At 39.9% G+C, this 14,131-nt stretch overlaps 2 pseudogenes; both read right to left on the bottom strand.

The window, feature by feature from the left end:
- Positions 1–2,259: 2,259 nt before the first annotated feature.
- Positions 2,260–3,472, bottom strand: LOC146480708 (uncharacterized; annotated as a pseudogene).
- Positions 3,473–8,733: 5,261 nt separating this feature from the next.
- LOC146480709 (uncharacterized) lies at positions 8,734–9,313 on the bottom strand (annotated as a pseudogene).
- Between the last annotated feature and the right edge of the window lie 4,818 nt (positions 9,314–14,131).

The following is a 14,131-nucleotide window of genomic DNA, read 5'->3' on the forward strand; positions in this document are numbered from 1 at the left end:
TTATTTCCAGGAAAGTGAGACAGTAATTCGGAAGAAATTAACAAGTTAAACCAAAAAACTGATTTACAAAATGCATTCTGAGACATTATTGGTCTTCTTGTGTGATCACGTGACCAACAACGTGACCAAATAGGCTTTTAATACCAAGCATTGGACATTGTAACCTTGACCCTCTCAGTTTGCATCTTAGTTATTTGGTCAAGTTCAGACATAGAAACTACGGAAATGCTATGGACCCATTTGGGATCCATCCCATAATTATAACTACAACAGGTTTAAGGTGGCCTGCTGGACTTCTAACATGGAAACGAGACTGGGTGAATTATTTATTTCCAACAAAATGAGACAATTCTTCGTAAGAAATTAACAAGTTTAACCAAAAAATGAATTACAAATTTGCATTCTGAGACATTATTGGCCTTCCAGTGTGAACACGTGGCCAGCCACGTAATTAAATACGCTTATAATGCCTAGCTTTGGACATAGTAATCTTACCCTGGCTCAATTATTTGGCCAAGTTCATACACATAAACTACGAAACAGTAAAATTAAACCCTGAAAACGTCAAATAAACTTAAAATAGCTTAACACAAATTCATTGGAATGTTGTTAATAATGCAAGCGATACGCCGATTTGTTCATTCGCATACAGCATTCTGTTTTTTATTCTCGGCCTCACAGCCCAGTGCAATTGCACAGTGCTGTGCAGGGTGGTCCTATCGCTTGACTGGGTCTTGATATCTGGTCCCCATCAAAATCATTCCAGTTAATGTTTTCAGATTCCTGCTGAAAACTGTTTTTAAATGTGCTGTTGAACTTTGATTTCGTGTATAACATATCCCTACGAATTATCCTTGTTGCCTTGAGGGGGGTCATCGCTACATTGTCAAAATCGCATTCGCAAGCCTGTTGAAGCGCGGTAGCAACTTCGTCATTGAAAGCTAGAGACCTGGAACATTTTGCTAAGAGCCTTTCTTTAAGATCAGTAGAGTCAACTCGGCCAGACATCTTCACTCCAAGTTGTGCCAGACGGTTAGAATACAGTGACTGTAAGCTCTGCTAACCTAAACACTGTCGGAGCGCTACCCTTTGTCTCGGGGCGCGTTTCTTCTATATATGCAGCTAGCTGTGCTAAAGCAATACTTTGGCTTCTCTATCTTCACCTTCCCACTGAAAGTCACGATGAACATTTCCAGTCATTATACTTTTTGAAAAAGACTTTCACTTCACAAAGTGAAGTTAATGGGCATGGGGATACTGACATTGTGAAAGTGCACGAATACTGCCCAAACTGTATAGCGCTCTGGAAAGATGACAACGAACGTACCTGTCGATTTTGTGGCGAACAGAGAAAAGGAAGACCAATAATTACTTCTTGGCGTTGGACAAATGGAGCTCAGCTAAAGAGCATGTTTGAAGGTACAGCTTAAAACATACCCTAGGCACAGGTTGTACAAGTTAAATATAGGTTCGAGTTAAAAAGAATCTTAATTGACATTAACGAAACTCAAATTAGTAGTGTGCATTTAGTATTATATTAGGTTTATACATTTGTCAACCGAGATTCAACTTAATGAAAAGATTACATAGGCATACTTGAGAAAGAGGAGGGCAGGGGGATTAACCACCAGATTACATGCCTTATTACTAAACTTTAACTATGACCCAGCACTGAAGCAAAAAAAAAAAAATCTGAAGCTGTCCTCATGATTTTCATGGTTATGTCTGAATGTTTATTGTCAAGGTAACAACAAATTAAATTTGAAGAAGCTTACATCCTTGAGGGTTCATGAGTGGATTATAATTCTTGTTAGAATTACATGTAGGCCGAGAATGAGACTAACTTATTACCCTGGGCTGAGTTGTTCTTAGCCGATTAACACTCACCCTGGTTTAACTTTGGCCTTAACCTATTGATGCCATGGTAGTTAACCTAATCATCCTTTTCATTCCTGCATTTTTTGATACTCAAGAGGGGATTTCTGTATCTCCTTGGCAATAAGCCTCCTTAAACCCTTCCATAATATGTTCAATAAATCAGTTGCTATATTACTTGAACGGAGAAAGGAAAGTTCCTTGGAGATGCGTGACACTTGAAAATGTTTTCGGATTGGATTGATATAAAAATAATTATCAAAAAGTATCAAAAATGGTTTGAAAGAAACACAGACGTTTCGGGTATATAACCCTTCTTCAGTGTGGAGAAAACCGTTGAAATGCGCTACTGGAAACACACGCGCATATGAATAGTAGCGCGCGCATGTATTGAAAGTTATAATTCAAACGTAGTTAAAATTGATGTTAAGTCCATCCGGCTGAACATTCCCAAGTTGGAAAATCAACCTCATTTCACACTGCTTTCGCTGGAGGTTTGTCCCATTGCATAACCTCATACCCCGCACCCGGATATCTGAAATACTGTGATCCGTGGAGTTGAAATGTTGGGCCACCGGGAACCCTGGAGTGTTGTTGCGGATGCTGCGTAAGTGCTCGCTAAAACGGCTCCTGAGGGTCCGCCCGGTTTCACCAATGTAAAGAATGGTAGGGCATCGGTTACAGGATATGCAGTACACAAGATTACTGGACTGGCAGGTGAAATGACCACGGACAGAAAAAGAGTAGCGAGGGCCTCGTATCTCGGTGTCTTGGCTGATGTACTGGCAAGTATGGCAACGGCGGCGTTGACACGCATGTGATCCATACTGGTCAGTGGAAGAGTGGTTGTGAGAGCGTACAAGCATGTTTCTTAAGTTGAGGTCGCATTTGTATGCCACGAAAGGTGGTTGTGGAAAGATATCTCACGTTTGCTGATCAGTTGCTAGAATTTGGAAGTTCTGAAGTAGAAACCGTTTGATTTGGGTGTTAAACGGGTGGTAGGTGAGAACCAGAGGTACTCTATCAACGGTTCCGTCGTACTGCTCAGACAAGCGTAGTGCATCAGGACGGTTGATAGTTGCTACCCGCCGTAGATCGTTTTCAAGGGAAGAACAAGGATAATCACGTTGTGAGAAGAAGGCAAGCATCTCTCTAGATCTCACAAGGAAGTCATCATCGTCGGAGCAGAGTCGATGCAGGCGGAGAAACTGGCTGTAAGGGATAGCACGTTTGCAGTGATCAGGGTGGAAAGAAGAAAAATGGAGGTAGTTGTGAGTATCTGTTTCCTTGTAGTAGACAGAGGTTTGAATCTTGTCATCAGAGATGTGTAGGTTAATGTCCAAAAACCGGTAGTTCTGTTTCAGTGATAGTAGATGTAAATTGGAGTGCTGGATGGAAGTTTGAAACGAAGTCAATAAAGGCTTCGAGTTCCTCCCCTCTACATGACGCTGCTCCAACAATGTCGTCGATGTATCTCTTGTGTAGCTGTGGTGTAAAGCCTGTGTATTGTTCGCGGATTTGCTGTTCCACATAACCAACGAATAAGCAGGCATAGTTTGGCCCCATTTTGCTTCCCATTGCAACCCCACCAATTTGACGATAGTATTCGTTGCTATATTACTTTATTTACAGATCCCGCATTTGTATCAGACATTGATTATGGCCTTAAGGAAAGGAAACGTGCTCAATTAGCACTAGATAGGCCTGAAAGAGAGTGGTTTGACATTATGGATGGTGACTTGTATCGTGAGCTGATCAAGCCTGGAGGCTTCCTTGCAAACCCGAACAACCTCTCTTTATTGTTTAATACAGATGGTGTTCATGCTTTCAAAGCCTCTAAAGATGATCCATTCCATCATTTTGGGCCTTCATCATAGCGTTAAATAAGATTTCTCTCTCTTGTTGGATCGCCCGGGCGTAATCCCCCGTTATGTAGGCCTCTTTGAATTGATGTAATTGTTTTATCTTACCTCGTTTGGACCATGCAAGCTTTCTGTGTTCACGACTTACAAAACGTGCTATAATAAGTCTGTGTCTTCCTTCCAATCTTCTTCCAACTCTATGCACAGCATGGTATCGAACTGTAGAAGAGTCAATCCCCATTTGCTGAATGTATCCTAAATAACTGATTTACAGTCCAATACAGTAGCTTAGCAATTTATACTGAAGGAATTTTTTTACTATTAATTTAGAGGAAGAAAAATGAGTCCTTCTCTTGGTTTCTCAGTCAGCATTTTCAATTGTTTGTTTGATATACATACACCTAATGTAAACGTTGTTCTTAAAAATTAGTATGCCAGGCTTACCTGGGAAAAGTTGATTCACAGCCGATTGGACATGGAATAATGTCGTTAGAGCAAAGGGAAGTGTTGTGTTTGTCCAACATTCCTTAACCATGCTATTTCCACAGTTTTTGCACTGGGTCTTCCCCTTGACGCAAGACAAAGCATGAGAAGGCATGTATTCTCTTTTATCTACGTAATGGCTTAATACCTATGATTTCAGGAAGTGTATGACTGGGTTGGCGCCCAAAATGAAATGCCACTACATTTCACCCTGCACTCATCCAGAGACACCAAAAAAGTGATACTCCACGATCACTGCATCTTGGCAGATGAGTGTGAATTTAACTGAATGAGTAAGTGGAAAAAAGAAACCCTTTTATACTCTATAAAAATAATGTTAAATTTGACTTGGTGAAAATTATTTAAGCATAAAATGGTGCACTCAAATGCTGCATATGATAAGAGATTTCAAATTTAAGGCATCAATATGAAATTTACCACACATTTAAATAATTATTAACATAATTATTTTGCCAACATTGTTGATTACTGTTATTGGGTGAAAAACAATGATGTAAATAGATAAAGGCATGTATCCTAAAAGAGATATTTATAGCAATAACAATGCAAACATTAAAACACTGACATTACAAAATGATATTAGTCCACCGCTCCCCACCCTCCTTACCCTCAACCAACAAATACAAAAAAAAAAAAAGAAAACAATATGTTAACCAGCCTTGTGGTAATTTGATTTATCTCTTAAAATAATCCCTACAGAATGAACAGGAGGCAACCGCATTGCTGAAAGACCAGGTGAGGGACCATTTGTTTGTATACCAGTTGGGAAGGGGAAAGGGCTGTGTGCAGGCTGGTGGTATTTGGGGATATATACCGCGAAAGGGGGCTTATTGGAGGGGTTGGGGTGAAGAAACATGACATCATAGCTCCCTCCTTGACTTAGCCCTCCTCTGTAATGAAACCATTCCCATCGCAATGTAAATTTACAACAAGCTTCTCCCCTCCCCCCTCAATGAATACATACATCGTGAGGCACAATTAAAATTTGGATTGACGCGATGGACCATTAGTCTATACTCATAGCTGGCATTTTATAACTCTAAGGCTAATTGTAATTTAAGAACTTATGCTTTAATTTTAATTCTAAAGCTAATGCTTTAAAGTGCCAGTTATAAAAATTTAATTAAATTAATGGCGGTTGATTTTTTTTTACTTAAATAACAAGTGATTGATAAACAGATTAAATGGCTTTCAAAACACAGGAAGACATTTATAATTATTTAAATGGCTAAAAATTGTAGCAGCTAGGGTAGTATGCTACTCACACAAGGCCCATCTGATCACATTCTGTTCAGATGGGCCTTGTATGGATGGCATACTCCCCTTCCCTCTTGTCCCTTATAGGTTTCTTTCAAGGGAAATTGTGGTCATGGCAGGTTGGAGAATTTGTCTAAGACTATAGTTGGTACGTACAAACTTTTTAATTTAAAAATGCACTGTACAAGATATTACATAATTTATTTTTTTAAAAAAATAAAAAATAAATGTTTTGCGATGTAATATCGAATAATTAATTAAATTAATTAATTAAAGTGAATAATTAATTAGATTAAATTAATTAATTAATTAAAGGACTGTAAATAATTAATTAATTAATTAGTTAAAATTGATTAATTAAAGGACTATCACATAATAATCAAATGTATTTGCTCTGATTGGCCAATGGGCTATGGTTGATTATTAAGTTAATTTTGGCGGGGATCACTCATATTAGGATAGCATGAGGTTTTCTATTCTACTCCATGGATACTCTAAAGGTGGCAGGGTAATTTACACTTACCTTTCTTTCAACACATACCACATCGCCAACCTCTCTGATAATCAACCCCAAAATATGTCACTCAATACCTGAGTCCTGTACATGTGTTCATTTTGTTACATGTAATAATAATGACAGGGAAATAAAGATTGATATTATATTGTCCACATGATTTATTGAACAATTAGAAGATGGTGTCACTGTGTCATGTTCTGTAAGAAAATACTACACTATTGATGTAAAAAAAAAAAAAACTACTAGTGGACACATGAGCGGAATGCGGGAGTGTCAGCAGTTTTTCTTGACCTCAAAAGTGCATTATTGTCTTAGTGAACATGGGAATACCATATTCTAATGAATTTAGAATTTAGCAGTAAAAGCCTAAATATTGCCATCTGAGGAGTGGTGAGTGCATGCATGCACTCTATAATTTCGAGCCGTACATGTACAAAAAATAATGCACAACAATTGTGCATATACTGAAGCTTTATTGTAATGCATAATTTAATACAAGAATTATTTATACCCCTACCTCTTAACAAATTTCTGAGATGGCCTGCAATAAACTGAATGCCTCAGCATACAATCGTGAAATGGTTAGGGGTATGGTTATTTTCAGTCTATTTACCGTGATGTTGCACCTCCGCACACTTGCTGGTGGTCTCTGACCATTGTCATTGAAAGCATCATTTCCAGACAGTTAACCTTTGGAGAGAGTCCAACCTACACAAGACATACATAACATAACATTAACAATAGAAAACAAATGAAATACTTGCCAACAGAATCCATCAACTTTTACCTCTGTCTTAACAGGCTCCTCGTCTAAATCTGCTTGTAAGGGGCGGAGGTAGGCAACAGCCTGTCCCAAACGGTCTTTTAGGTGTGGGGCTGTGTAGCCAAAGGCCCCTGGATGGACCAGTGATGATTTTCTGTGCCCAGCTCCTCCTCCGTGAGCACGGAGGACTTCAAACCCTCCAGCAGTTTTTAGTTTCGGGACGTTTTGCTCTAATTTTGAAGCCAAGTCGTTGTGAGTTGCATTCTTCTTCATGGATAAAAGAGCTTTACCTAGCCCCGCATCTAACAGCTTATTCACTCTAGCTCTTGATGGAGTACCTTGCTCATCCTGCCTTCCAAGTAAAAGAAAAATCATGTGTCCAGGTATCTTTTGGCGCAAACTGTTTAGCAGGAATGTATCCTGTCATCTTTTGCCTCTTGGGGAGTGGTGGGGTGCTTGTACGAGAAGAACACATTCCTGGAAATCTTCTCCTACAAGGCAGTAACAAAAATATATATTTGTTTGTTTTCTAACAAGAGAGTAGGCTCAAAATATAGGGTCAACTTAGTTAAATTTTCCTCAAGGAACTGAATTTGGAAAATATAAGTAAAAAAATCTGAAAGCACACAGAGATAGAAATAATTGGAACTGACTTACGGAAAACAAATTTTTCGCCTGTATTGATGCCAGTGTTATCAAACATGCAACAGTTAATTTCACACAAATGAAAAAAGTGTCACTGTGTTGATTCAGAAAGTATCCATACTCCTACCACAGAGGCTTTTTTGATTTGTACCTCCACCTCCCTCTGGAAATTCCAGCTCAGCTTAATACTTCCTTTAAAAATTTGGCTCTTGAGGCCCCTCTTCCCCTCAGAATTTCCAATGACCCTCCGTGGGGTGGGTATGCATATGTTCAGGAACACATTCAGTGATAAAAATCCCAATCCCAATGAACAAAAACACTTGTAATTGTAACTGGGTTACATTTTTTTTAATAAACTTCATACTGTACTGAGCAGTACTCTGCACTATTTCTTATGAACAAGCAGCAAACATGAATAGAGTGAGAGTTGGTAAATGTATTAAATTATGAAAATAATAATTTTGAACAAAATATCATCTTCCTATCTTATAACATTTTTGACTGAAAGGAAGTACATGCGAGTTGTATCTAACGTTCGACCAAATCAATAAGCCCAGTGTTCGACACTGGCAACTATAAGACCTATGGAATGCATCATAGAGACGGCAACCGCTGGACTTTACACAACATGTGCTGCCCGTCGGTCGTTATCCTAAAATCACACATTTATTCACCCATTTTAATTCGCCTCCATAAGAAAATTCAAAACCCATCGATGAAAGGAAACTCGTATAAAAGTATAGTCTTCACTTGATTAAGATTATATTACCTAAATTCCACTGAAGCTTGTGTTGATGAACTAGCGTTCCGCTCGCCAGTTTCGGTGCTAGTCATGGCGTATTGGCTATCTGACGGGCTATCTGATTTCTGTGAGTCCAGATGACTCACCACCTCTCAAAGTAATGATTCCATTCATTTCATTTGATTTTCTTTCAATTGTTCCTCCAACATATTGCAGAAAATCCTTAGAAAATCTTGCAAACTTCCACCTCGGATAAACACTTTGGCGCAAAGAAGAAGAAGAACCTGAAGCACCTTGGGAAACAATTTTTGCACGATGCGCCGCTGACCCGATTGAATAACACACGATGAAAAACGATGATCCAATGGCATCTGACCCGATAAAATGAGTTACCATCCAATGGCATCTAACCCGATAAAATGAGTTATGATCCAATTGCATCTAACCTGAAAAAATGAGTAACGATCCAATGGCATGAGGATACATGGTCCAATGGAATGATACTCGATCCAATGGCGAGAAGAACATGACCAAATGGAATGCTGTCTGATCCAGTGACATAAAGAACTTAATCTGATAGGATGTATTGTGATCCAATGGAATAGGAAATGATCCGATGACATTTTTGACCCAATTCCCCCTCCATACAGACTGCTTTCTCGAAGTCTAAGGTGATTTGCTGGATGCCAGGCCTGAAGGGAGGATCTCAAGAAGGTGTTTCAGTACCTTGCGATAGTCACTCTTTTTTTTTGTCCCGACATTAATACAAATAAGAGAGGCACTTGTTTGGCATGGTCGTCCTTCCCGACAAAGGCGTTCACGGTCAGCAGCTGCTTAAACGGATGCCCGCACAGCTTAAAAATACCCGCGATGTACAACGCTTTGGCCCGGGCAAGGTACTCTAGTTGCTGGTTGGTTGCAAGCATAAGATGTCTATGATAGCATACTGGTACGTCTCCCCGCAGGAACCCGTCAGGAATATTCTCCTCATCTAAATTGAACTCTAAGTCTGTGGGGTCATTTGGCCTCAGTCGCTGGTGGTGTCGGTTGGCTACTCTTGCTATGTACTCGGGCCTTGGTAAGCATGGGCAGGGGACATCTTCCAAGTCTTCTAATAGCACCTCTTCGACGATAGCGGACGCTGGTCAGAAGATAGCAATTTATAGACAAAACAAAGTTCACACCTCTGCGTGTGGGTCATTATTGCTACTCAGTCATATTTACGATGACATCAAAACTGATACTTACTCATCATTCTGGTCGATCATATAAATAGTGCTCAGAACTTTCACTCGAATAACACTCATGGAGTGACAACCTAGACTCGATCTATCATGTAAACAGTTCATCGCCTTGATCAATCGTATAAGCAGTACTCGGTCATGTTTGCAGTATAATATAGGGTGCCAAACCAGTCAATATTGTATGCTCAACTCGACTTTTTATATGCTCAGCTAATGCATTGCGGCCGCCGGCAGGTAGCACTCAAACAAAGATGGCTGCTAGTACATCCAGGGAAAGAAATGAATATGGGTTGTTTTTATTTTTTGACAATTTCAAGTTACTGCTGTCAAGAATAACACCTTTTCAAGAAACAAACCGGTCCCAGAGCTTGTCGTTAGAGGATGTTGATCAGGCTATTTTTCAGCTGATGGCCGCTCCAGACACCATTCAGTTGTTGGTCTCTGATATTGAAAACAACAACGATTTCACTGATGTCACATCAATCCTAAACCTGGTCCTGATGAAGGTAAGAAACTTGGATGATCAGCTGCAACGATACAGAAATGCTTCATCAAACATAACTGGTGAAACTGCGAATAGCAGCCCAACTATTTCCACAGGACTTGGTGCAGGGCGCCCACGCTATGTCATTGAGGAAGAGCAAATACGTTTGTTAAGAGAACTACATTTCCCATGGATAAAAATAGCAGACACTTGGAGTAAGTGAGAGTACTCTAAGGAGGTGGCAATTGATATATGGCATGGCTGGGGACGAAGACTCAAGTTGGACTAAGATCTTAGACCGATTTAGAAAAAATAGTTCAAGACATCCAGGAATTAACCCCTAAAATTGGGCAGGCACGTTTGCAAGGTGCCCTCAGAGGGAGAGGATTAAGGATTCAATGATGGCGAGTCAGGAATTGTCTCCAAAAACTCGATCCCATTGGTACCTGTTTACGTTGGCATGCAGCAATTCACAAAAGGAAATACAGTGTCCCAACCCCAAATGCTTTGTGGCACATCGATAGTAATTACAAACTTATTAGGTGGAGATTAATAACTCATCTATGTGTTGATGGATATTTTAGCCTGATAATTTATGTGCACTGTTGTAACAGCAACACAGCAGACACAGTCTAGGAGCAATTTGTCAGAGGAGTGAACGTCTATGGATTACCTTCCAGGGTGAGAAGCGACTACGGTAAGTCGCAGAGTTTATGGTAGAGCAGAGAGGTTTGGGCTGGGGTGGCATTATAACTGGTAGTTCTGTAGAGAGATCACATAGAGATGTCTACTCTGGACTACTTTGTTTCTCTGCGAGAACATTTGCCTACCTAGAGGATCTTGGGGTCCTTGATCCTCTAAATGAACTGCACTTATTTGCGTTATGTTATACATTCATCCCCAGAATTAACAAGTGCTTATAAGAGTTCAAAAACCAATGGGAAAACCACCCCTTACCTTTTGAAGGAAATCGTTCTCTGCTTCAGGTATGCTTGAAAATGAACAATCCAGCTATGCTGGAGTTGCAAGTGTCTTTGATCCCGACAGCACAAACGACTATGGATTTTATCCCGCAGGACCATTCCCTGTTGAGGATGATGACTATCAGGTGGCAGTCTTAGTACCAAATGTGCAGATTTCTGACCAACAGATAGCGGCTTTGTCAAATCGCTGTAACCCTTTGCAAGAAGATGACAGAAGTGGTTAAAACACGTACCTGGATTGCTTACACATTCTATGTTCTATGGTTTAATAACCATGCATAAACTGGACCTTGGTAGAGTATTGGTGTAGGAATCTTCTGTCGTGGAACATCTATTGCTATTGTTTTGTTGGATCAAACATCCGGACAGTACACTGTTAATTGGCCTTTTATCATATGACTTTGATTGACAAGTTTAATTCATTTTGTGATATCTTCTTTATGTGGTGAGCTAGAACGAAGTACTAAGAAAAACATTAAAAACAGCGAAGTAAATAAAACTGCATCAACTTTATTCAAACAAGGTCAAACTTGCGTTCTCAGTTATACAATTATGGCTGTGTTTACACTTGGGCATTTACCCAGGTAATCATTTACTGACTAAACCTTGGTACACTCAAATAACCGAGGTAAACCTGTCATCAATCACGATCACGATCAAATCGAATTGGCGGCAAATTCTAAAATCCATCCATAAAATGCCCGCCTTTATGAGAAAAGCTGTGGCTCTTGTAGTCCTCACGTTTCATTTTCTTGTTCTTGAGCTGCAAACTCAAGTCTCAAGATTTCAGCGGATTTCACTTTTGCAGCACCTCAAGAATTCGAGGCGAAAGAAGTTTTTTCTCTTAATGCTCTTCGAAAGACAAGGCGCGCTAGACGTGCGTGGTCATGGATGAGAAACCAATGTTGTTTTGAAACCCTTTTGCACGGAAATTTTGTTGAAGATTGGTGGAAAGAGAACTTCAAAATATCTAAACGTGCATTCGATTACATTCTCCGAGTGTTTTGTCCGGATTTGGCAATGAAGGACACCAGATTGCGTGAATGTATTCCGGTAAACAAGCGAGTGGGTGTGGCGTTGTGGCGATTGGCGACTGGAGACATGTACAGATCAACAGGCCTGCAATTCTGCATTGGAAGATGTACAGCAATGCTGTTGAAAGCTGATTTTTGTAAGGCCATTGCCAAAAGAGCCACTTATTTTATCAAATTTCCACAGACTGAAGAGGAGCTCACCTGGAACATTCGCTTATTCGCCCAGAAGTCTCCATTTCCACAAGTGGTAGGTGCAATTGACGGAAGTCATATCCCTTTAAAAACATTGCCCCTGAAGAAACGAATAGAATACTTCAATCGCAAGTAGGATTATTCTATTGTGGTTTAAGCTGTTGCTGATGCGTCCTTTAAATTTCTCGATGTGAGTACAGGTTTTCCTGGCAGCATACACAATGCCCGCATTCTCCAATTGAGTAAACTGCATAGAGAGGTTGTTCAAGGTAACTGGCTTAACAGACCTTCGAAACAAATTGGTGCAATTGAAGTTGGACCTTTGCTGGTTGTGGACTCGGCTTATCCCTTATCAACCTGGTTAATGAAACCTTTCAAGCCAGCTCATATGTTAACTGAAAGCCAGTTGCGGTACAATTGTGCCCTCAGTCAGGCCCAGGTAGTTATAGAACAAGCCTATGGAATTTTGAAAGGTCGCTGGAGGTGTCTCTACAAAGCAATGGAGGAAAAGACAAGTAGCGTCCCCCTCACTATCTTGGCTTGCTGTGTCCTTCACAACATCTGTATAATTGTTGGAGATCCAAGCGCTATAGACCCAGTTGAGGACGACAACGAGTACTTTGTTAATTGTTACTTTCAAAAAACCCAGCAGCTGGCTAGGAATCTTTGCATAGAGGCTAAAACTTTGTTGCGTTTTTTAATATCCACCTCTTTGTAAATATGTTTTTGTTAATTTGATTTAACCCATTCAATGTAAAATCATATAATTTTTTTTTGCTGAAGCACATAAGCATCATTTAAATCTATAATTAAAACTAATGAATTGATGGTCACTTTTGGTTTTAATATTTTTCTTCGTTAGTATTTCTTGTATATGCAAAAGAAATCATTTGAAACCTTAAATTAATTGACAAATATTATAATCAATTTGTTTTGCTATTTTTCAACAACACTTTGAAATACAGGGTACCCTTCGATCTTCCCGATTTTTCTAGGAAGATTGAAGGAGACTCTGCTGGCAGACAAAATATTTTGATTTATTCTTTAACTAAAATTCCTTTTATAACTAATTTTTTCTTATATATAATGTCCGTTTTCTTGTAATAATATTGATGATAATAATAATCACAGTTTTCGAACGGAAACAAACAAAGGAAGAGTGTACAAATGTCTCTAGTAATCAGTTATTCTTTCCCTTTGGCAACATCCCTAAGGATATTTCCCAGCATTGCCAAAGCGTCCGTGGAGAATTTTTGCTGCTCTCGTCGGCTTTTTTTCTCTGCTTCGGCCATCCGCTGCAAAAATGCCTCATCCCTCTCCTGTGCCCTTTCAAGAAACGAAAGCACTGTGCTTTGTTCCTCTGCACCACTTTCACATTTGGCCTTCTTACCGACATTCTTCTTAGCTTGTTTTTCTCCCATGCAACTCTTTGCATTTGGTGTACCTGTGTGCAGCTTTCTTTTTCCCTTTTGTTCTTGAAAAAGAGTGATCTCGAGGAAGCTAATGCGTCGTCCTCATCATCTGAGCCATCAGCACAATATGTGCTTTCGCCAGATGGGCCCGGTGCATCCCTCTCCTTATGGGCGTGTGCAGCTGACAAAATCTCCGCATCCAAGGCCTCTTTGTCCAGCAAATTGCAATCATTCTCCGGGGAACTGTCCACGTATGAGCTGCTTTCCAGTACGTGCTTGGGATTTACTGCTTCTCGATTGCCGAGAATGTCATCCACATCGTTAAAATGCCTTGGTATAAGGTCACTTTCACTCTCAGTTTCCTTGTCTACTTCGTGGTCTCCCCCTTTTCCATAGCCTGTTGTCCTGAGTTTATCTTTTACGCCCTTGTATTTGTTTTGCCAGGTTGGCCATTTTATTTTTGCACTACTGTGCGGATTTGTTACTTTCCACCTTCTCTCGTGTGCACCTCTCGTGCGGTTACCTAGTGATAGACTGCCATTCCGGGCAATTGAACGCCTTGTATCGTAGCTTATCCTCGTTTTCACTGAACAATTCGATTAGAATCCTTTCTTCTG

Source organism: Pavona decussata, unplaced genomic scaffold, assembly GCF_977016875.1.
Source record: "Pavona decussata unplaced genomic scaffold, jaPavDecu1.1 SCAFFOLD_53, whole genome shotgun sequence".
NCBI lineage: Eukaryota > Metazoa > Cnidaria > Anthozoa > Scleractinia > Agariciidae > Pavona > Pavona decussata.